The 25,364-nt window shown below is 36.5% G+C and overlaps 1 protein-coding gene and 1 non-coding gene across 7 annotated transcripts in view; both read left to right on the plus strand.

Annotated features, from left to right (window-relative positions):
* DMD (dystrophin) overlaps positions 1–25,364 on the plus strand; it is a 2,532,480-nt gene that overhangs the window by 78,219 nt on the left and 2,428,897 nt on the right. The window lies entirely within an intron of this gene.
* TRNAC-ACA lies at positions 9,256–9,327 on the plus strand. Its single transcript has one exon. It is a non-coding gene; the product is annotated as a tRNA-Cys (tRNA).

Genomic DNA, 25,364 nt, shown 5'->3' on the forward strand with positions numbered 1-25,364 from the left:
TACTTTTCTCCTTGTTAGCTTTGGTTAAACTGTGTTATATTGGTAATTAATATAGTTATCTCCATTCATGTGAGTTTACTCAGATGATGGAAGATGCTGTGGCCAGCCTACGGTATCCATGGATACCAGACAGATCAGGGATTCCAAGCTGAATAGCTTTGGAATTGAAAGTCAACATATCTTATCTAACCCATCATCACTGAAGTGTTTGTATAGACATAGCAATGTTAACTTAGCAGATTTAGCCTAAAGCAGAGGCAATAAGATTCCTAAGCTAATTTAACTGAATAGAATGCTTTCTAAGAAGTTGGTACTTTCTCACTTCTGGAGAGGTAATTTCATAACAATCCGGAGAAAGGAAATTAGATTTGTCATTATACATATATTTGACAGGATTGCATTGACAACCTGTCCTGTAAAATACTATCTTGAAGTCAAAATTTAGAAGAGTTCTAAAAATTGCAAGATGATGTGAAGAAATTTTCTACTTGAAGAGACAGATACATTTAACTTAATCCTCACAGTAGCCTATGAGATAGCAGAGCATCTCCAATGCTTGTAAAACACCATAGTTGTATTTACTTTCCTTTTCTTGCCTGCTTTGGGGAATAAATTTCCAAGCCTAAAACATCCACACAGTTATTACCTAACCTAAAAACTGTGTGTGTGTGTACATATACACATATGTAGGTAAATCACTACCATAACACTTAGGTAAATATGTTCTAGAAGTACAGTGCATGTCTGAGTCTTGAAGCAGGAAGAATTTGAATTAACTCTCTCAGTGAAATATCTTCACTCTGATCTTATGTACCTAATTTTCATATGGGTATATGGTACTTGGGGCAAAAATAAGTATCTAGGGAAGTTATTTACATTTTCACACACAGCAATCAAGTAAGAATGAGACTGGAAATTAATGAAAGGCAGGTATAAGCTGAAGATAAGTTGGGAATATTTCAATTCAACTATATAATAAATAGCCTATACATAAGACACCTTAAGTTTTCTCACTGTGGCTTAATCACCTCTGAGAATTATTATGGTATTTTGTCCCATTTATCTACAATGTGTAATGACAAAAGCGTGTTCATTTTTCCCCTATTATGGAGGCTAAAATATTGCTTCATAATCCTGAATATTCTTTGGAAGGATTGATGCTGAAGCTCCAATGCTTTGGCCACCTGATGACGAAGAACTGACTCATTGGAAAAGACCTTGATGCTGGGAAAGATTGAAGGCAGGAGGATAAGGGGATGACAGAGGATGAAATGGTTGGATGGCATCACCGACCCAATGGACATGAGTTTGAGCAAGCTCCGGGAGTTTGTGATAGACAGGCCAGCCTGGTGTGCTGCAGTCCATGGGGTTGCAAATAATTGGACACAACTGAGTGACTGCACTGAATGGAATATCATTATGCATAATAACCCAGCATTGGAAACAATTGAAATATCTATTAGTAGTAGCATATATATATAAATAGTACTATATCCACAGAGTGGACTATTATACAATGATGAAAGTAAATGGTCTGCAACTATATGTACTAACATAGATGAACTTTACAAACAACACAGACAAAAATAATCTAGCCACAACAGAGTATAGCCTTTGTGATGCAATTTACATAAATTTTAAACCAGACACCTATGATTTTTCATTATGGTAAAATATGTGTATTACAGAATTTATTAGTTTAATTATTTTAAGGGTACACTTTACTGGAATTAAGTATATTAATGTTGTGCAACAATCACTTTTATCCATTTTCAGAACTGTTTGTCATTTCAAACAGAAGCTCAGTACCTATTAAACAATAAATCCTCGTAACCCTTCCACTCAGCCCCTGGTAACTTCTATATGCTATTCTCTATATATGAATTTACCTATTCTAGATAATTCATATAAATGGAGTCATATATATTTGATGCTTTATATCTGGCTTATTCCACTTAGCATGTTTTCAGAATTTATCCATGTTGTAGAACATATTAGAACTTCATTCTTTTTCATTGAATTGATTTGCAATCTTGTATTAGTTTCAGATGCAAAGTGATTCCATTATATCCATGTGTGTATAAATGTGTGTGTGATTCAATCACGTGTGTGTGTGTGTATATGTGTGTGTGTGTGAGTGAAAGTGAAAGTCACTCAGTTGTGTCTGACTCTTTGTGACCCCATGAACTATACAGTCCATGAAATTCTCCAGGCTAGAATACTGGAGTAGGTAGCCATTCCCTTCTCCAGGGGATCTTCCCAACCCAGGGATTGAACCCAGGTCTCCAGCATTGCAGGCAGATTCTTTACCATCTGAGCCACCAGGGAAACCCATATGTGTGTGACAGACACACACACACACAGACACACATATATGTTCTTTTTCAGTTTCTCTTCCCATGTGTGAAGTGAAAATGTTAGTTGCTCAGTAGCATCTGACTCTTTGTGACCCCATGGACTATAGGCTGCCAGGCTCCTCTGCTCATGGGATTCTCCAGGGAAGAATACTGGAATGGGTTGCCATGCCCTTCTTCAGGGGATCTTCCTGACCCAGGGATCAAACCCAGGTCTTCTGCATTGCAGGCAGATTCTTTACCATCTTTTTTTATATATGATACTGTATATATGTTAATTCCAACATCTTAATTTAGCCCTTCCCCCAACCCCCTTTCCCCTATGGTAATCACAAATTCAGTTTCTTTATTTCTTCAGTGCTTTTATTACTGAATAGTGTTTCATTGTAAATATATGTACATGTAATCATTTTCTTTACAAAAGTACAATCTGAGTGTATAAACCCTTCAACTTTGTTTCCTTGGAGGAAGGAGAGCTTAGAGCCTAGCAGTCCACCATTCTGTTGATGTCAGTCTCCAAGGTGAACATAGTTTTAAATGCCAGCCTCCTGGCTGCCATTGCAGAGGAGGATGGTTGTTGAATTTGACATGTCAAATACCACTAGGACATCTGTTGTACTGGTAACTTACGGCTTTTCTTGCCCTAAGTGATGGTTTCATAGATCTGTCACATTTGTGTTAAATCGTAGAGTTGTACACATTTGTGCCATTTTCTTTATTTACTTCAATAAAACTATGGTGCGCGATTCTTTTGAATTAAGTTATGCTTTTGGTCTGAGGATAGTCAACATTAATTATTTTCTTCTCTGGATATCTAGTTATTCCAGTACAGTTAACTTGAGTTAACTTGGTATGTGTTTTGAAAATCAGTTGACTATATGTGTGTGGATCTGTTTCTCGACTTGTTATTCTTTTCTATTGACTTATATCTTTATTTTTTTGCTAATGCTGTATGGCCTTGATCACAGTCACTTTATAATAAATCTTAAAAACCAGGTAGTATACATTCTCCTGATTTATCATTTTTTTAAAATTCTTTCAACTGCTCTAGGGCTCTTGCTTTCCTATATACATTTTAGAATGAGCTTGCCCATTTAAAAAAAATGCCTCCTGGATTTTGACTGGAAATGGACTGAATCGATTGATCAACTTGGGGAAAATGGTCATCTTTACTATATTGTCTTACAATCCTTGAATATGATAGAGACTGGTTTTAAAATAATAGGCCACAGTTACTTTTCTACACTACAAAGATGACTAATCAGAAAATCCTTGAAATCTATATGCCTCAAAAACTCGGTGTTTTCAAGTGACATATTACCCATTATCACTATCAAATGTAAGAATATCCAAGAAGTGGGAAGACCAAATATTTAGGAAAATACGGATTCCCCGCCTTTGATAAATTTGCTGTTCCTTTTCTCTCCATACACTGGTTATTTCTCTTCTCTGTATAGTAACCACCTACTCATCCTTTAAGGTACAACTATCTGTCTTCCTCCTTTGTGAAGTTCCTCTTTTCTTTCAGGTTCTTTACAGTCAATCAGTACCCTTATGCCAGGATCTTAATATCTGTGCCGAATATATATTTTTTTTTTACCCCTGGGGACCCTAAAATTTATCCTGTTCACATGTGTGTCAAGCCAAAAAAGATAAGGAATTTATACTCTGAGAAACCTCAACCACTGGTTCTTAGGAATTTCCTAAAAATTCCAGTGCAGACAGACACTGAGGTATAAACCTTACACCTTTCTTAGGGTTTCACACAGGATTAATTTCCATTCTTCTGCTGTGATATTTTGCTTGTTATCACACGCTTCCTTCCCTGTTTTGTATCTTTGTCCAGCTCACATTGCCTGTACCACAAATAAACTACATACACTCAGATTCTTGTTGCAGGTCTGCTTCAACTAAGGTACCATTTATTACTCATCTCCTGTCATCACCATGTTCTTTTGAGTCAGCATGAATGAAAAAGTGTGTAATATATAGAGATACATTCATTGTATGAACATTAAGTCTCTTGTTTCCTACTTCCTTATTTCTCCCTCTAAGTCCAACTAACCGTTTTTTTGTTTTGTTTTGTTTCCCATTTATTAGGCTTATTCTTTATTATATATTAAAATTGTCATTTGGGTTTTTTTTACATCTTGAAGTTAACATTTTTATTATATAATGTGTTCTGTGTGCTTAGTCGCTCAGTAGTGTCTGACTCTGTGACCCTAAAAAGTCTTAGTTGGTTAATCTTATACACCTTAAACAATTTTCTGTTTGTTGTTTATTAAAGAGCCATATTGCTTTATGGAGACTGAAGTTTATGCTAAAAAAAATCCAGATAAGAAAGAAGCAAGCATTTTAAAAGAACACAGAGTCTAGCAAGAAAGATAGAAAACAGAAAGAGGATATTGACCCTGGAGATTAATTTCAACCTAGATTTAGACTTTTGGGAACTTAGAAATGTAGTTTCAGGTATCTGGATTATACCAGTCCCTGAACTGGAGTTTTGATGTTGCTTTAGTATAAATGGGGTAGCAGCTGGATAAAATACTTTAGTTATCAGGCATCGTGCAGATAGATGTTTCCTCTCAGGGAGAAGTGTTTGGTGCTCTTACATTTCTCTGAGCTGCAGCCCTCTGTGTGTCTACAGTTTGCAGTAAACTTAACAATTATAAATAAATATAAAGTTAAGGCAGAAAAACGATGCCGTATAAAGTCTATAGTTTATTTTTTTCTTTCACTGAGAAAAGGATAATATGAACATTTATTTAAATAAGGTTTACCTAGTGTGGTTCACTTGATTCTAATGAAATTATACAAGAGAGAGAAAATATTGAAAGATTCAATGACAGAAGATTGGTGAAATAAGCCCTAAAATGAGGAGGGGGATCATTTTCTAGGATTCAAATGTTTAATTCTGAGAAAATCGGTGAGTTTTGGGCAAATCTGTTGACATAGGCCTGGGCTGAAATCTATATACAGCTAATCTGTCCTATACATCACTTTTTAATTGGACCCTAATCTCAGAGCTAATAAATGAGATAGATAGCTTTTGTGTGAGATGTAGATAAGATATAAAACTATTTTGGAGTTGTTATAATATTTTTTTAGGTTCTTATATTTTTTAACTGAATGGGCGTATGGAAATTTTAAAAATGCATGAAGAGGCATTTGATTTTTATAATACTTAAGAATGAAATTAAATATTGTTTATTCAAGCAGTAAAGTTGATATTCCTATAAATGGTTTTCAATTAAATACAATTTCAAAGAAAGTTTCAGCTTTATGATTGACCATTTATATTCAGTCTCAATATATTCCTCTGTCCCCACCACATACACAAACTACATATGTAGGAGCATATAAAATACTTTAGATACTGTGTACTGATGTGTTCTTAGTTGGAGCATAGAAGCTGATCTACGTTCAAATATGTTTGGCAACATTGTGTTTACATTTTATTTAAAATTGTCCTGTATAATTTCCCACTCTTCTAGTAAATTGCATCTGAGGATGTAGATCTGTGACTCAGTCAGTCAGTCAGTTCAGCCGCTCAGTCGTGTCTGACTCTTTGCAGCCCCATGAATCACAGCACGCCAGGCCTCCCTGTCCATCACAAACTCCCGGAGTTTACTCAAATTCATGCCCATTGAGTTGGTGATGCCATCCAGCCATCTCATCCTCTGTCGTCCCCTTCTCCTCCTGCCCCCAATCCCTCCCAGCATCAGGGTCTTTTCCAATGAGTCAACTCTTCGCATGAGGTGGCCAAAGTATTGGAGTTTCAGCTTCAGCATACAGTCCTTCCAATGACACCCCAGGACTTGTCTCTTTAGGATGGACAAGTTGGATCTCCTTGCAGTCCAAGGGACTCTCAGAGTCTTCTCCAACACCATAGTTCAAAAGCATCAATTTTTCGGCACTCAGCTTTCTTCACAGTCCAACTCTCACATCCATTACATGACCACTGGAAAACCATAGCCTTGACTAGACGGACCTTTGTTGGCAAAGTAGAACTGTGACTAGGATGGGCTAAATTCAGCCAGCTCTGTGTTTATAAATAAGGGTTTATTGGAACATAGCAATGCCTATTCATGTATGTATTTTCTATGGCTCCTTTTGTGTTATAATGACAGGAATAACTGTGATAGAGACCGTATGGCCTGCAAAGCTAAAAATGTTTATTACTATCGAGCTTTTATGTTAAAAAAAAAAAAAAGAAAAATCTGACCCCTGTACTAAGACCTAGTATACAATGTTTTTCTCATAACTATTTGAGCACAGAACTCATTCTCACACATCTTGGAGCTTTAGTGTCCTATAGAGTATCAAATTTAATATATTTTAGTATTTCTTCAATGCTGTTTCCCCACTTATTTTTAAAAGAGGTCTGGACATCCATAACCACAAACTATTATATTATTTTGAACAACTGGAAGGGGTATAATGGTGAGAAATTAAGAAAAGTTATAAGGACCCACAAATACCTAGTGACACAGATGAGTATCAGACTTAAGTCTTAATGTCAGCCCTTTATATTTACAGTTAGTTCTTTGATTCTGCATCTAGGTATTCGGCCACAGACCATGAAGTACTGCAGTATTTACCTTTGAAAAAAAAAGTCGATGTTTAAGTGAAGCCACAGAGTTCAAATCCATGTTGTTCAAGGGTCAACTGTAACTATTATGTGCCAGATACGGAAGATGTCTCGAGCAGTCATATTTCCTTCCCTTTTGGTGTTTTTGAAGTGTGTTAGAGGTACATGCAAGGAAATATACTGCATGTATATGATAAATACCATGATGCAAGTGTGTGGAGGCTTCTAAAAGAAAATGGAGGGTAGATACCTAGGCAACTTGAGAAGGAATGAGGGAGCATCAAATTGTTGCTGGAAGTATTACATTCTAATAAGTTAAGGTAAAGTGGAGGTAGGCACATGATGGTTGAAATGATTATGATATGAATCCCTTTGGCAGTCTGGTAACACCTCAGAATCCCTTCTAAGAAAAATGCCTTTATTTTTTTGCTATACAATAGGTTTTTGTTGGTTATCCATTTAAAATATGGCAGTGTGTACATGACCTTCTTAAAGTCCTTAACTATCCCTTCCCCTCCCAACCCCGGCAACCATGAGTTCATTTTCTAAGTCTGTGTGTCTCTTTCTGTTTAGAAAAATGCCTTAAAATCCAAAAATAAATTGCAAAGGCTTATAAAAGAAATTATATGCTAATACAATTAGAATATTACATTTTTGTAATATAATATATACTTATAAATAGATCTAGCCACTCATAGATTTATAACTGTCATAAATTCATAATATGTATCATGTATGTCAGGCGTCCCCGATCCATCGCCCCACCCTCTGGTCTGTGGAAAATTGTGTTCCACAAAAATAGTCCCTGGTGCCAAAAAGATTGGGGACAGCTGATGTATAGGATGCCTGTACAGATCAAAGGGCTTCCCTGGTGAATCAGTGGTAAACACCCTGCCTGCCAATGCAGGAGATGGAGGTTTGATCCCTGAGTAAGGAAGATACCCCAGAAGAGAAAATGGCAACCCACTCCAGTATTTTTGCCTGGGAAATCCCAGGGACAGAGGAGTCTGATGGGCCACAGTCCATGGGGTCAGCTGCAGAAGAGTTGGACACGATGTAGTGATCAACAACAGACACAGATCGAATGGCAGGCACTGCTATTTTGAGTTTGTTATCCACATTTGTAATCGAAGGGAATGACAGAGGTTAATTAAATATGTAAATTTTATTCCCATCTAAGTTTACATATTTTCTTCCCCTCTAGAAATTTGATGCTGCATTTCATAGAATTTGTAGAATGGATTTAAGGTAGGCTGAAGGTGAGCAGAGAGAAAATAATCTATAGTATGTCCTACAGAGTGATGATAAAGGGCTAAAGGTTTTTCATCCACTCTAGCATACCATGTTCTTTCCTGTCACCAAGCTTTTTCTTTTACTTGTCTCACAGAATTTAATATTTATATCCTAATGGAAGAGATTTTTTTCTAATTTTTAAACTTTGCTTTGTCAGTATGTTAGTAACCTAGAGCCTTTGAACTCAAAGTGTAGTCTATGGACCAGTGGCCTTATCAGATACACAAAATCACAGGCTTTGTCCTGAATCTGCTGAATCAGAATATGAAACTTGACTGCCAGATTTTTTTTTATTAATAGTAAGAATTTAGAGCATTGATCTAAAGGACAAGGATTCTCAGTTAAAGTCCATTTACTTTCTCTTAAGACTATTAAAAAATTTAGTCATATAAACTTCCAATACATACTTAGTCCAATAACCAAAATGATAACCAATTAATTTGGAAAGTGAAAACTTTATTCTCAAATTTAGAAATAAAGGATGTGTAAATCATATCGACGATCCTGATGTGATCATTAAAGCAATAGATGATTTTTCACAGTCAGTGTATTACTTTCACAAATAGACTTATCACAGATGACCTGTCATTTGAGTGGGCATCTTAAAACCATACATCTATCACCTAGCATGAAATGTTGCTGCAAATGTGTGTATCTTACCTACATTATGATAATAACACATCATAGATCTAGAGTGTGCTGTTTCTCAGGCATATCATTCACATGAACTTTTAATCATTCAAGAAAATGAGTGGCTGGAGAAGACATACCCAATACTTCCTTGTGGAGTTCAATCCATGGTAGTGACAGGATTCTTTTGAAATGTTTTGTTTGATGTCTAAATTAGAGGGAAATACAGAGTAACTATGGAATTGTGGCTTTTAAAAGTTGCTGAATATTTCTAATAGTATGTTCCATGAAGTATGTGATTGATTTCTAAATTTTAAGGCAAAATGTTGTGAACTAAGTTGTTGACAATATATTGCCATTTAATGTCATCTACTATATCTAAAGACTTCCCTGGTGGCTCAGCTGGTAAAGCATCTGCCTACAATGCAGGAGACCCGGGTTCAATCCCTGGGTCGGGAAGATCTCCTGGAGAAGGAAATGGCAACCCACTCCAGTACTCTTGCTTGGAAAATCCCATGGATGGAGGAGCCTGGTGGGCTACAGTCCATGGGGTCACAAAGAGTTGGACACGGCTGAGTGACTTCACTATATCTAAAAGCCACTGGAGTTGAATTAGACTGTGACTTTGAGGAAAAAAGAATTGGAATGATGAACTCTTGAGAACTGGTGTCTGTTTATATAGGATAACTTTCTGTTAAACAGAAAATGTTTAGTTTCAGTTACCCATGTATGGCAATCATTTCTCAATAATTTTTTCAATAAATGGTTTGACTAAAATTTGAGAATAATGTTTAGGAATATTAAGTTCAGTGCTTCTCCTACATGTCCAGGTTGCAATAGAAAATTCTAAGAAATATAGAATATCTTATATTGTTACCATTATTTTAGATTCAATTTGTTTTTGATTGGCTCAATAAAGAACTAATTGAGTTTCTTCCTCACTTATTGAATGCTTACCATGTATCAGGTGATCTACACAGTGTTTGACATGTTAACTCATTTACTGCATAGTATAACTCTCAATCCATTTTACCGATAACCTGGCATTCAAAGATGGTAAGAACTTGTCCAAGGTCATACAACCAAGAAGAATATTATTTAAATACTTTATTTAATTTGAAGTATTAAGGCTAATATCAACTTGATATTCTCAGCTTCTTTTTTACTGTTTTTGGGTTTTATTTAAATTTTATAATTCAAGGATTTATTAGTATCAAAGAATAATGGGCAGAGGTTCAAAGAGAAATTGGGATTCAGCCCAACATTGCATTTAGGGCAGAGTGATGCCCTTGTCAAATATGGCCTTCTTAATCTCCAAGTTGTATAGAATTACCATTTTAAGTTAAAGTTCTCTTGATATTTATTCCATAAGATTTTGATTGAATTTGAAATTTTCTTTTGTTCAAAAGTATTGAAAAACTATCTGAAAAACCTTCAGATGCTTTAAATTGTTAATATGCCTTTAGTTAAGAAAAATTTCAAAAATTCAGGTAGAAAAACATAGATGTCTTCTTAGAAAAAAATACACCAAAGGACAACTACATTCAGCTCCTCCTGATGAGAAAAATTAAATCATAGGGATAGTGAAAAATCTATACATTTCACTTTCAGGTTCTAAAAAAAAATACAGGAAAAGCTTGTGGTTGTACTACATTAAAATATTTTCTGTTACAACCTGATTTAAAATGCAAAAAACCTATTTTTCAAATTAGCTATTTTAATGTATATGAAGAATTTGAATACATAAGCCACCTGGATTTTTTTATGTCATGTATAAGGAAAACTATTTTAACTACTTAATTACTTAAATGTTGCATTCTGAATATTCCTTACTGATCATGAATGAATGTATTATTAAAAAGCAATGTTTTTCTAGCTTTATAATATATTTTGACCTGTTTCTATCTTTGAAAAGGGTGCAATTTGATATATTTATAATAGGGCAAAGTAGCTGTCAGTTTCCAATGCATTTAGAAAAAATCACTTGGGAACTAACTTTGGTAAAAAGCTCTCTTAGAGCAATAATCATCTCAGAACATTATTTAAATGGAATAATTGATATTCTGTGTTTAGAAGATATTCCATTTGTGAATACTTAAATGCTTGATAAAGAAGGGGCATCATTTTTTTTTTTCAGATAAAGAAATCAAAGAATAAAATGAGGTTAATCCAGGATAATACAGTCAGGTTTGCTGAAAATGAAATGTGTATTTCCTGATAGTAAAGGCATACTGACAAATGGGTGCTTATGAAATAGTTATCACAACTCTCAAATAGTTCCTAGAATAGTATTATTTAATGTCAAAAGCATTTCTGGTGCAAAATGAATGTCTATGTAGAAAGCAGTTTTATGTAACAAAGATACTAGCTCATAGGCTGATTGTGGTCAGAACCTTCATTTTGAGTGAGTACTCATTAGTTACTTAACAACTTTATGTTAAGTGTGAAGGAGTCCTTGGGCCTAGAAAAGAAAAACAGTGGTCTCAAAGGCCCTTGTTGAGTCATCTAACCTCGGGGGGGAAACAAAACCAAACTTTAAATCCTGCCCTGATGCTCTGGGCTGGTTGCATCTACCTGAGACTTATCATCCCCTGCCCCAAACCTCCCAACCCCTGTTCAACTACAAATGCCATCTCAACTAAAGATTACCCAAAACTTCCTACCTGACTAACATTTCCCTTATCCCTTCCACAAACCTCCCTTTATTAAATATGAAGCCTCCCTGATCCCTCTTGCGCTCAACCTGGTCATTAGGGCGACTGTCACCCCTGCTTGCCTGAATAAAGGTAACCTACCTCCATTGAGGTCATCTCTCCTTTTCTGCCTTGGCCCGAGCTATACCTTACAAAGTTTAACTTATATGCCAGAAAATTAATTCATTTATACAATTCAATGATTTTTAATAAACTTACCAAGTTGCACAACCATCACTACAATTCAGTTTTAGAACACTTTAGGACATCCCTATTTTTACCTCCAGGCTTCACCTCCAACCCTAGGAATCTACTAATCCACTTTATATCTCTAGGAAGCTGCGATTTTTGAATATGTCATTTAAATAGAATAATGAAAGAAGTGGCCTTTGTGGCTGACTTTTGCCTGTTTTCATGAAGTTTGCAATTTTTATTATGTTTAGCATGTACTTTGTTATGCTAAATACTATCTCATTATCTGGAAATACTTCAGTATATGTAATCATTGACCAATGGATGATGCTTACATTATTTCAAGTTCTTGGCTGTTATGAAGAATGCTGCGATTACTGGTATCTGGATTGATATAACCATGGTGGTGAAGAAGCTATTGGCAGAAGCTGAGAGCAATTAGTCAAGATGTGACTAAGTGTAGAGAGGGAGGTATGAAAATGAGAACACTGTAATGTAAATAGAAGATAAAAATCCATTTGATTAATAATAGTTAGAAAATGTTTTCTCCTGGGAAAGTACAGATCAGTAATTTGTCAATTTTTTTCAAAAACTATTACTTAGGTACCTATTCTGTGTCAGGTATCAAGCTAAGAAATTATGGTGGGATACAGTATGGACAGAAATGTTCAACTAGCAAAAAAATAATATGAATGTATAATTTGGAACCATAAGGTATTTTTCAAAAGGGAAACATTGCTGACAAGTTAAAAAATTAATGGAAGCAAATAATTCATACCCTACATGTAAGACAGAAGCTTCTGATAGCTTTTCTACTTTCAGAAAATGTAAAATACTATTTAGTATTTGGGTAACGATGTACTTGAGATCCCCTAGGGAGCTGCTTTTACAGGAAAGGTTCGTGTAGATCCTGTAACACAGTTGTCGATTCTCTTATTTACAATAAAGCAGTCCTAAAATGTGCTCTAATGCTTACTTAATCAAGTTATCAGGCAGCTTGTGTTACCTTGTAAGTTTTAAATATGACTCTTTCTTCTTAATATGAAAAAAGCCAAACAACTCTCCCAATAATAGAAAGTGATAATGTACTTTATTGATAATTTGATTTTCAGATGATTCATTAAGCATTTCTGGTTACTTTGTAGCTAAGCAACAAGACCTCTGAAAAGACACCTGATTTACTCAAGAGAGAGAAATATGAATGCTTACAGTGATAATTACTATATTCTAAAATTAAATAATTAACTTTCTAGAATGGTTTCCCAAAGTGCATCCCACAGACAGTCAGTTCAGTTCAGTTCAGTTCAGTCATGTCCCACTCTTTGCAACCGCATGAATCACAGCACGCCAGGCCTCCCTGTCCATCACCAACTCCTGAAGCTTACTCAAACTCATGTCCATCAAGTCAGTGATGCCATCCAGCCATCTCATTTGCTGTCATCCCCTTCTCCTCCTGCCCCCAATCCCTCCCAGCATCAGGATCTTTTCCAATGAGTCAACACTTCCCATGAAGTGGCCAAATATTGGAGTTTCAGCTTCAGCATCAATCCTTCCAATGAACACCCAGGACTGATCTCCTTTAGGATGGACTGGTTGGATCTCCTTGCAGTCCAAGGGACTCTCAAGAGTCTTCTCCAACACCACAATTCAAAAACATCAATTTTTTGGCACTCAGCTTTCTTCACAGTCCAACTCTCACATCCATACATGACCACTGGAAAAACCATAGCCTTGACCAGACAGACCTTTGTTGGCAAAGTAATGTTTCTGCTTTTTAATATGCTATCTAGATTGGTCATAACTTTCTTTCCAAGGAGCAAGCGTCTTTTAATTTCATGACTGCAATCACCATCTGCAGTGATTTTGGAGCCCCCCAAAATAAAGTCAGCCACTCTTTACATTGTCTCCCCATCTATTTCCCATGAAGTGATGGGACCAGATGCCATGATCTTAGTTTTCTGAATGTTAAGCTTTAAGCCAACTTTTTCACTCTCCTCTTTCACCTTCATCAAGAGGCTTTTTAGTTCCTCTTTACTTTCTGCCATAAGGGTGGTGTCATCTGCATATCTGAGGTTATTGATATTTCTCCTGGCAATCTTGATTACAGCTTGTGCTTCTTCCAGCCCAGCGTTTCTCATGATGTACTCGGCATATAAGTTAAATAATCAGGGTGAAAATATACAGCCTTGACATACTCCTTTTCCTATTTGGAACCAGTCTGTTGGTCCATATACAGTTCTAACTGTTGCTTCCTGACCTGCATACAGGTTTCTCAAGAGGCAGGTCAGGTGGTCTGGTATTCCCATCTCTTTCAGAATTTTCCACAGTTTATTGTGATCTACACAGTCAAAGGCTTTGGCGTAGTCAATAAAGCAGAAATAGGTGTTTTTCTGGAACTCTCTTGCTTTTTCAATGATCCAGTGGATGTTGGCAATTTGACCTCTGGTTCCTCTGCCTTTTCTAAAACCAGCTTGAATATCTGGAAGTTCACGGTTCACATATTGCTGAAGCCTGGCTTGGAGAATTTTAAGCATTACATTACTAGCGTGTGAGATGAGTGCAATTGTGCGGTAGTTTGAGCATTCTTTGGCATTGCCTTTCTTTGGGATTGGAATGAAAACTGACCTTTTCCAGTCCTGTGGCCACTGCTGAGTTTTCCGGGTTTGTTGACATATTGAGTGCAGCACCTTCACAGCCTCATCTTTCAGGATTTGAAATAGGTCAACTGGAATTCTATCACATCCACTAGCTTTGTTCGCAGTGATGCTTCCTAAGGCCCGCTTGGCTTCACATTCCAGGATGTCTGGCTCTAGGTGAGTGATCATACCATCGTGATTATCTGGGTCGTGATGATCTTTTTTGTACAGCTCTTCTGTGTATTCTTGCCACCTCTTCTTAATATCTTCTGCTTCTGTTAGGTCCATACTATTTCTGTCCTTTATTGAGCCCATTTTTGCATGAAATGTTCCCTTGATATCTCTAATTTTCTTGAAGAGATCTCTAGTCTTTCCCATTCTGTTGTTTTCCTCTATTTCTTTGCATTGATCGCTGAGGAAGGCTTTTCTCATTTCTCCTGGCTATTCTTTGGAACTCTGCATTCAAATGGGAATATCTTTCCTTTTCTCCTTTGCTTTTCGCTTCTCTTCTTTTCACAGCTATTTGTAAGGCCTCCTCAGACAACCATTTTGCCTTTTTGCATTTCTTTTCCATGGGGACGGTCTTGATCCCTGTCTCCTGTACAATGTCACGAACCTCCGTCCATAGTTCATCAGACTCTCTCTATCAGATCTAGTCCCTTAAATCTATTTCTCACTTCCACTGTATAGTCATAAGGGATTTGATTTAGGGTCTAGTGGTTATCCCTACTTTCTTCAGTTTAAGTCTGAATTTGGCAATAAGCAGTTCATGATCTGAGCCACAGTCAGCTCCTGGTCTTGTTTTTGCTGACTGTATAGAGCTTCTCCATCTTTGGCTGCAAAGAATACAGTCAGTCTGATTTTGGTGTTGACCATCTGGTGATGTCCATGTGTAGAGTCTTCTCTTGTATTGTTGGAAAGGGTGTTTGCTATGACCAGTGCGTTCTCTTGGCAAAACTCTATTAGCCTTTGTCCTGCTTCATTCTGTACTCCAAGGCCAAATTTGCCTTTGAGTTACTCCAGGTGTTTCTTGATTTCCTGCTTTTGCATTCCAATCCCCTATAATGAAAAGGACATCTTTTTTGTGTGTTAGTTCTAAAAGGTCTTGTAGGTCTTCATAGAACCATTCAACTTCAGCTTCTTCAGTGTTACTGGTTGGGGCATAGGCTTGGATTACCATGATATTGAATGGTTTGCCTTGGAAATGAACAGAGGTCATTCTGTCATTTTGGAGATTGCATCCAAGTACTGCATTTCAGACTCTTTTGTTGATCATGATGGCTACTCCATTTCTTCTAAGGGATTCCTGCCCACAGTAGTAGATATAATGGTCATCTGAGTTAAATTCACCCGTTCAAGTCCATTTTAGTTCACTGATTCCTAGAATGTCGATGTTCACTCTTGCCATCTCCTGTTTGACCACTTACTATTTGCCTTGATTCATGGACCTAACATTCCAGATTCCTATGCAATATTGCTCTTTATGGCATTGGACCTTGCTTCTATCACCAGTCCCATCCACAACTGGGTATTGTTTTTGCTTTGGCTCCATCCCTTCATTCTTTCTGGAGTTATTTCTCCACTGATCTCCAGTATCATATTGGGTACCTACCGACCTGGTGAATTCCTCTTTCAGTATCCTATCATTTTGCCTTTTCAAACTGTTCATGGCATTCTCAAGGCAAGAACACTGAAGTGGTTTGCCATTCCCTTCTCCAGTGGACCACATTCTGTCAGACCTCTCCACCATCACCCGACCGTCTTGGGTGGTCCCACACGGCATGGCTTAGTTTCATTGAGTTAGAGAAGACTATGATCCTGTGATCAGATTGGCTATTTTTCTGTGATTATGGTTTTAGTGTGTCTGCCCTCTGATGCCCTCTCGCAACACCTACTGTCTTACTTGGGTTTCTCTTACCTTGGACGTGGGGTATCTGTTCACGGCTGCTCCAACAAAGCGCAGCGGCTGCTCCTTACCTTGGACGAGGGGTATCTTCTCACGGCCGCCCCGCAGTTTGCAGTATCCCGTCTTGGAAATTAACAATTTATATTAAAAGTTCTGAGAAATATTATTGGAATGAGGCCTATTAAAGCAGTTTTGTCTCAGTAATTTCCAAGCTTCATTTACAACAGAGCTCTATTTTTATGTATGCTAATAAATATCATATGGAAGTAGGATATTTATCTGTGGAAGACCTATGGTTACCATTTAATGCTGGTCTGGTTTATTAGATATTAGAGGGACATAACGCAGCCTAAATGTTATTCCTGTGTCTGCTACTAGACCTATGGAGGTGCAGGAGGAGATATGGGAGGAGCCATATCCCTTCTTCCTATCTGTGAATGAGCAACACGAGCCAGGGCAGACTGGTCTCCTGTGTAACTAATTGTGAGCATTTGGGATCTGCTTAATTTCTTACCTTTATATTTACTAATTTGGGGGAAGATTCTTCATCTACCAAAAGAGTAACCTCTTTAGTGACAGAATTGTGTTCCATGATTTGAAATCCTGACTCCCCAGTCTTGGAGTTGTGAGACTTTGAGCAAGTTACTTGATCATATAATTCTTTGTTTACTCATCTGTAATATGAGCTGTTGTAAGAATCCAATGTGATAGAGTTTTGCTAAGAACAGTGCCTAGCACATACTGAACAGTGAAGTATTTATAGCTGTCAGCATCATTATGCAGTCTGAGAAACATGGCCACACATTCTATTTACAATAAGAACAATTAGTTGTGTCACCTGGCATTTTTCATTGAAGTTGTGTGAGACCTGTCATGCTTTTCACACAAAACCAAAGGAAACAACTTAATAAATTCAGTTTCATTAACATGGCTTAGATAACCCTTTCCCTATATAAACTTAATAGATTTTTCTTATCTTTGCTCTTATCACACTCTGTACTTTTTTTAAAAATTTCTCGGTCTCCCTGCCTAAGTGGTGAGCCCTTTCTGGACTGAGAACATGGCTTAAGTGTCTTTGAAATAAGATGTATCAATACCTGGTACATAAAAGATGCTCATCATATAGCTTTTATAAGTAAAGGAGTGGAAGATAATATGTGCTACTTTGCTATTTTGTTTGTTTTCAAACTTGTGTTCTTATTAACAGTTCCCCCTTAAAATTAGAGTAACTTCATCTCTTTGGGTCATTTTTTAATAAGTAGTAGTATATATTACTCTGAAATAAGTGTAACTGTAATACATGGGAGACCACCTCTAAGCTGGCATCTCATCAGAGTAAGATAATTTAGGAAGAGATAGTGGCAAAATGCCTAGTGGTACAAACTGAGAAGCTAATGAACCATAGTGGATTTTCCACTGTTTTCTTGAAGTATAAAATTGTAGGTCATGTACTATGCAGCCTGTGATGTTAATGTTCATAGTGATTTTCCTAGATACAAGCTATCCATAATTTTTCTTGTATATAATAATAGCAATAAGAATGATATTAACTAAATTATGATTTATCATAGTGAAGTTGGAATACCTGGTGGGCCACTTGTTGTTCTGCCGCTCAGTCATGTCCGACTCTTTGCGACCCCATGGACTGCAGCACTCCAGAATTCCGTGTCCATCACCAACTCCCAGAGCTTGCTCAAACTCACGCCCATCGAGTTGGTGATGCCATCCAACCATCTCATCCTCTGTCATCCTCTTCTCCTCCTACCTTTAATCTTTCCCAGCATGGGGGTCTTTTCTAATGAGTCAGCTCTTCACATCAGGTGGCCAGTGTATTGGAGCTTTGGTGGGCCACTTGAGAGCATAACATTAATCTTATAAAGAATATTGGTGTGTTGAGTAACAATACTTTTAGGACTAAGTAATTCCTTTTCAGCAAATCTGTTAGTGTCTTTCTAAAGAGACTGGGTTTACACTAGAAGACTCAGATAAGAATAATAATAAATAGATAATGAGGACTTAGTCCTATATGCCAGCAACTTTCAAAGTGCTTTGTGTGTGTGTGTGTGTGTGTGTGTGTGTGTGTGTGTTAGTCACTCAGTCGTGTCTGACTCTTTGTGACCCCAGGGACTGTAGCCCACCAGGCTCCTCTGTGTGTAGGATTTTCCAGGCAAGAATACTGGAGTGGGTTGCCATTCCCTTTTCCAAGGGATCTTCCGGACCCAGGGATTGAACCTGGGTCTCCCACACTGGATCCAGATTCTTTACCGTCTGAGCTACCAGGGAAGCCCCTGGGAAGTGCTTTATATGTGTTGTTTTAACCAATGCCTAAATATTGTAAAAGGCAAATATTATTCCATTTTTTTCCAGATTAAGTAATTGAAGTTTAGAGAAGTAACTCCTCCAAAATCATCCAGATAGCAAGTGGCAGAGGTGGAACCCAAACCTATACATAGCTGCCTAAACAAGTAACAGTGATAGACTCTACTGTATTTCAATTGCTATTAAAATAGGCAAATTTTTTAAACCATAAGGATATTGAATAGAACAGGGTAAGGAAGGCATAGGGTCTCCACCTACTTTTGTAACTTCCTATCTTTGTAAACTTACAACAGTATCTTAGGTACTCTGAGCTTCAATTTTCCTTCCTAAAAATTGAGGCTAATATAACCCATCTAATAAATAACAAATATGTCTGCTGGAAAAGAAGTTAATAATTCTGTTTATAGAAATTTATAGCATAAAGTTGTGTTGAATATTTTTTTTAACTATCTTTTCCTGCTATGTCTCTCGGTCCTGCCAAATGAAGAGCATTTCAAAGAGGAGTAAAAGTAGTAGTAGGTTTCCTTAGTGGCTCAGTGGTTAAGAATCCGCCTGCCCATGCAGAAGACGTGGATTCAATCCCTGGGTCTGGAAGATCCCCTGGAGAAGGAAATGGCAACCCACTCTAGTATTCCTGCCTGGAAAATCCCAAGGGCAGAGGAGCCTGATGGGCTACAGTCTATGGGGTTGCAAAAGAGTTGGACCTGACTTAGCAACTAAACAACAATACTGGTAGAAATAAATGACTAATAGTCACTGAGCCATTAGTATGTTCCTGAAAATATTGTAATCATCTCAGCAGCCCATGAAGGTTGATCTATTTTGACAGATGAAAAAAGTGAGACCCTGAGAGATATACATAACAAACCCTAAATTATGTAGTTACAAACTTGTAGTTAAATAGTGACAGGATAATAACTCAGGTAATGCAGTCCTGTACTTAACCAAGATACTATAGTGCCTGTCTATGTAAGGAAGATTGTGTAGTGGGTTGGAGCAATGTTTGTAATTAAGGGACTTTACATATGACATACTATATAGACTCTTCAGTTTTTGATCCCAATGGAAGATGAAAGTTTCTTGGACAAGATGAAGTTTCCCACCACCACCCCCCTTCACACGTAGCCACTTTAAAACGTATCTATTGAAATTAGTTATAGAAAGAAGTTTATGTGTTGAATAAAATTAAGTGCTATTCAATATGTGGGGACACAAATAGGAGTGAGAAAAATTGAAATGCCTATCAAATAAGCAAGCCTTGTGACTATCATATGGAGACTGTGATCTCTTCTTTATTTCTGCTGTTATAACCGTGAACTATTAATGTTTCTCTTTTTTTCTTTCAGATAACTGAAGTACTATCTTTCTGGTAAACTAAATGAGGGAATTTAGGGTCTTCTCCAGGTGATTTTTCTCTTCTCTCACTTCTGACATCCAGATTGCCAGCAAATTTCATTAATGCTATTCATTAAATGACTCCAAATCTAGCCCATTGGTACCTCTGTAATTGATATTCTGTATTTCTAACTCAGAAAACAGTAGAAAACTTCCTAAATGGATTCTAGACTACAGATCGTCTCCATGATGGTTGCTGTCCTTAAAACATTCTCTTTGATACTTGTTGAATTTATAGGATAAATCCAAATTCCTTATCATGACATGCACAACTTTTTGTATTCTAGTCACAGATTTTTTTCAAGTTTTCTTAGAACCTCCACAAATCTGGTGATCCTGAATATGTCCTCCTCCTTATCTGAAAACCTCATATCCTCTACTGTCTCTGAACATTTATTCTTGCTCTTCCTTCTGCTTAAAATTCCTTTCTATAGAAAACTCCAGTTCCTCTTTTGAAACCAAAGTCAAATTTGCTACCTCTTAAACCTTTTCCAGTGTGGGAAAGAAAGAAAGAAAGAGCTTTCCTTTGTCCTGATCCCTCCCTGGGCAGATCGCCACACCTTCTTCTGAGCTATTCTGGCATTAGTTTTTTTATATAAACATTTTATTTAAGAGTAATTTTATTATTTATTGGAGGTTGGAAGATTTTTTCTTTTTTATTAAAGTATATTTGATGTACAATATTATATGTTATAGTTGTACAATATAGCGATTTCCAGTTTTAAAAGTTTAACTCTATTTATAGTTACTGTAAAATACTGGCCATAGTCACTGTATTATATAGTATATCCTTCTAGCTTATTTTATTTTATTTTTTCAGTTTCATAAATAAGTTTATTTCATATTGTAAAATTAGATTCCACATATGAGTGATATCATATGATATTTGTTTTTCTTTGTCTGACTTACTTCACTTAGTATGATCATCTCTAGGTCCATGTATGTTGCTGCAAATGGCATTATTTCATTCTTTTTGTAGCTGAGTAATATTCCGTTGTATATATGTACCACATCTTCTTTATCCATTCCTCTATTGATGGACATTCAGACATTCAGGTTGCTTTCATGCCCTGGCTAATGTAAGTAGTGCTGCAATGAACATTGGGGTGCATGTATTATTTTGAATTATGGTTTCCTCTGGATATATGTTCAGAAGTAGAATTCCTGGATCATAACATAACATATGATCCAGGAATCCTACTTCTAGCTTATTTTATACTGAATAGTTTGTACCTCTTAATACCCTACACCTATATTGTGCATCTCCCAACTGCTTCCTGCACTGGTAACCACCAGTTGTTTCTTCATATCTGTGAGTCTGTTTCTTTCTTTTTTTTTTTTTTTAAATTAAATCCATGAGTTGTAGTTTTTATTTTTATTTTTTTCCATTTATTTTTATTAGTTGGAGGCTAATTACTTTACAATATTGTAGTGGTTTTTGCCATACATTGACACGAATCAGCCATGGATTTACACGTGCTCCCCATCCTGAACCCCTCTCCCACCTCCCTCTCCATCCCATCCCTCTGGGTCTTCCCAGTGCACCAGCCACGAGCACTTGTCTCATGCATCCAACCTGGGCTGGTGATCTGTTTCACACTTGATAATATACATGTTTCAAAGCTATTCTTTCAGAACATCCCACCCTCGCCTTCTCCCACAGAGTCCAAAAGTCTGTTCTGTACCTCTATGTCTCTTTTTCTGTCCTGCATATAGGGTTATCGTTACCATCTTTCTAAATTCCATATATATGCGTTAGTATACTGTATTGGTCTTTATATTCTGGCTTACTTCACTCTGTATAATGGGCTCCAGTTTCACCTATCTCATTAGAACTGATTCAAATGTATTCTTTTTAATGGAGTTGTAGTTTTTAGATTCCACTTATATGTTATCCATACAGTATTTGTCTTTTTCTGTCTGAGAAAGCATAATACCCTCCAAGTCTATCTATGTTGTTGCAAATGACTAATTTTCATTCTTTTTATGACTGAGTAATATTCCATCGTGTACATATACCATGTCTTCTTAGTCCATTCATCTGTTGATGGACAGTTACATTGCTTCCATATCTTAGCAATTGTAAATAATGCTGCTGTGAACATTGGGGCACATATATCTTTTCAAATTAGTCTCTTATTATTATTTTTTAATATACCCAGGAATGGGATTGCTGAGTCATGTGGTACTTGTATTCTTAGTATTTGGGGAAGCCTCCATGTTTTCCATAGTGGCTACACCAATTTACATTCTCACCAACAGTCCATAAGGGTTCCTTTTGCTCTTCATCCTTGCAACATTTGTTATTTGTGTTCTTTTTGATAATAGCCGTCCTGACAGGTGTGAGGTGGTGATATCTCATTGTGATTTCGATCTACAGTTGATTAGCAGTGTTTAATATCTTTTCATGTGCCCGTTGGTCATCTACATTTCCTTTTTGAGATAATTTTAGATTTATAGAAAACTTTCATACATAGAGCAGGATCGCCATAAACCTCACAGTCATTTGCCCCTGTCAACATCTTACATAAGTATGTTACATTTGTCACAAATAATGAACCAAGATTGTTTCATTTTTATTAAATAAAGTTCATACTTTGTTGACACTCATTTTTTCCTGACTGTCCTTTTTATGTTCCATACAAAATACCAAATTATATTTAGTTGTCATGTCTCCTTAGATTCCTCTTGGCTGTGACATTTTCTCAGCTTCCTTATTCTTTTTATTATCTTGACTGTTTTGAGGTGCACTGGTTAGGTATTTTGTAAAATGTTCCTAAATTGGAATTAGTCAGAAGTTCTTCCCAAATTAGACTGGAGTTATTGGTTTGGTTTGGGGGCATGTATATCACAGATAATGTGCCATTCTTATCACATGATATCAAGGATACATGCTATCAACATGACATTGTTGAATTGCCCTTGGTCACCTTACTGAAGTAGTGTTTGTCAGGTTTTTACACTGTAAGTTTATGCTTTTACACTTTGCATATTGTCCTCTTTGGAAGAAAGTAGCTATAAGCAGCCCATACTTAGGAATGAAGAACTATGCTCCAACTCCTTGAAGATGAGGTATCTACATACATTGTTTTGAATTCTTCTGCATGGGATATTTGTCTCCACTCCCTCATTTATTTATTCAGTTGTGAGTTATTGATGTCTTTTTTTAAACATTTATGTTTATAATCCAGTGCACATTCTTAATTTTATTTGGTCAGTGGAAACTTTTTTTAGTTGGCCTCTCTGTCCGTCTGACATGCTCATATCTGGGATGGAGGGAGTTTGTTTACATTTTGTTTCCACGCTTATTTTAGACATTCTCCATCCCAATTGTACCTAGAATAAGTCATTTCTCCCAGAAGCCCTGGTTCTTTCTGTTGGAAAATGGTAATAGAAATCAGAATCTGGGTACTGGGACTCTGTATTATATTTATGTTTCTATTATATAGCCCACGTCAAGATATGTTTTATTTTTCTCTCACATTAGAATAAAAGCATACAGTTTTCATATTCTATTGTTCAAGAATGAATTCTTATACAAGAATATGTAACCTTGCATTTTTTAGTCATCTGATGGATTTATAGTGATTCTCTGCACAACTTGATTGTAAAGTCATTGTGTTGAAGTATTTCATACATGCCTTACTGGGCCCTGAATTAGTCAATTATGTTTTATGATTCTCAGGCCGAATTCTGAATTACCTTTCTGAAATTCTTGTTTTCATTAAAGTTTACTTGTTCTATATTTACCTCTTCTAATCATGGATGTTAATGTTTGAAATGGAAGCTTTGGCACTGTAGCTGGGCACGTAATATACTGTCAACTGGTTATTGTGTGAAGAATAGGGAATAGGAACTCAGTTCATTTTAATGAAAAATACTCATTTGTTTGGTAATACTCATCATTTACTAGCTAGCTCATAAAAAAAAAAGAGGATATATTATTTCAAATAACTGAAAACAGAATTTAGTCAAGTCTTGTTTATGGTTGAAGCCCCCTGGTTGCTCAGATGGTAAAGAGACTGCAGTGCCAGAGACCCAGGTTCAATTGCTGGGTCTGGAATATCCCCTGGAGAAGGAAATGGCAACCCACTCCAGTATTCTTGCCTGGAAAATCCCATGGACAGAGGAGCCTGGCAGGCTACAATCCATGGGGTCGCAAAGAGTCGGACACGACTGAGTGACTTCACTTTCACCTTTCACCTTGATTATGGTATTTCAAGTGACATCATTAAAGTGATTTCTATGTGTTCTTCATCTGTACCCACATTATCATTGTGTGTACATTTTCATTTCTCTTCCTGCCTCTCATTATATTCTATAACTTTGTAACAGATCACATTCTCTCTTGTATTATAACTGTATTTGTGCTACAGGATTTAGCTCTTCTAAGTTGGAATCAGTTGGGCAGCTCTGTTGTTTTTGACAGGGTTTCTTTGAGCATCTGAAGGTCAGCTGGCTATCGTTTTAACTAGGGTGGCTGTGATGATTTAGATGACCTAACGTTGCTCCACATGCCTCTCTTCTTCCAATAAGGAAGCCTGGTCATGTTTTCAAGTTTAATGTTAGAGATACAAAAGAAAGCCACTGCCATATCTGAATTTTTTTTTCTGTTTTTTTTTTCTTTTTCTGAATTTGTTTTAAGCCTCTGCTATTATATCTGGATATCTGATGATATCCAATTGGCCAGGGCAAGTCCCTCATATTTGAGCATGTTACCTTGCCTGTGACTGGAGGTAAATGCAAAGTTACATAGCAAAAGGTCTAGGTACAGAAAGAGGAAATGAATCATGGCTCTTCGTAGAGTCTACCAGAGCCAGGTGACAGAAAAATGCAATGAAGAATCAGATCCATGACATAACTTTCAGGAACACAGTTGTTCACTAGGGAAATAACCAGATTGATATTACAAAAATATGTGTCATTAAAGTTATGAAGTAAAATTGGAGGGAAAATGAGAGAAATCATGCCTAATTGGAAATTAAGACTTCTGGAGAAAATTACATTTGAACTTGTTTATAGTCATACAATTAAAGTTATGTGAATAATATAAAAATGTGTCCACTTTTAGAATAACTGACTGATAAAACCCCAAAACTTGCCTATTTGGCTTGACATATTTTACTTAATATTAGAAATGACTGTTAGTTGTTCAGTCTTTAAAAAGTGAATTAAATAAGTGTATTAAACTGCTAGTAGAACTTCTTGAGTAAATAAAATGTTCTTAGAAAAATAACTTTTAGATGTACCATTTTATGGTTTGTTTTTACCTATTAGGCAGCATTAATAAATTAAGTGTACTTATATTCAGAGGCTCATTATTCTGTAAGAATTCTGACAGATTTATTTGGAAAA

This window comes from Cervus canadensis, chromosome X, assembly GCF_019320065.1.
Source record: "Cervus canadensis isolate Bull #8, Minnesota chromosome X, ASM1932006v1, whole genome shotgun sequence".
NCBI lineage: Eukaryota > Metazoa > Chordata > Mammalia > Artiodactyla > Cervidae > Cervus > Cervus canadensis.